This window comes from Pristiophorus japonicus, chromosome 8 (genome assembly GCF_044704955.1).
Source record: "Pristiophorus japonicus isolate sPriJap1 chromosome 8, sPriJap1.hap1, whole genome shotgun sequence".
Taxonomy (NCBI): Eukaryota; Metazoa; Chordata; class Chondrichthyes; family Pristiophoridae; genus Pristiophorus; species Pristiophorus japonicus.
This window is the reverse complement of record NC_091984.1, coordinates 30398807-30399213: the sequence shown is the minus strand read 5'-3', so window position 1 is coordinate 30399213 and position 407 is coordinate 30398807.

Here is a 407-nt window from a genome sequence, read left to right as displayed (position 1 = left end):
AGCCCATCGTGTCCACACCAGCCTACAAAGAGCCACACGGCTCTCAGTCAGCAGCCCTGAAGATTACAAATAAAGCTATGAACAATGAACAATGAACAATGGCAGACAGGTAAAGAGCACCCAGCCCAACCAGTCTGCCTCACACAATAACGACATCCCTTGTACCGAAACATTCTACACTCCACCCCAACCAGAGCCATGTGATCTCCTGGGAGAGGCTTTCTTCTGAAAGTTTTCAACTGCTTAATTGTTTTGTCTTTACAAAATTTCACCACAGTTGTCAAGTAACCAGTTTTAATTATGGCATAATGTCAATTGCTGAGAAGTTTTGGGTAAACCTGTATCATGTTCGTTAGCATGTTAATAAGTGCAGTGTGTAAATGACATGGAGTTCTTTATACAATAAA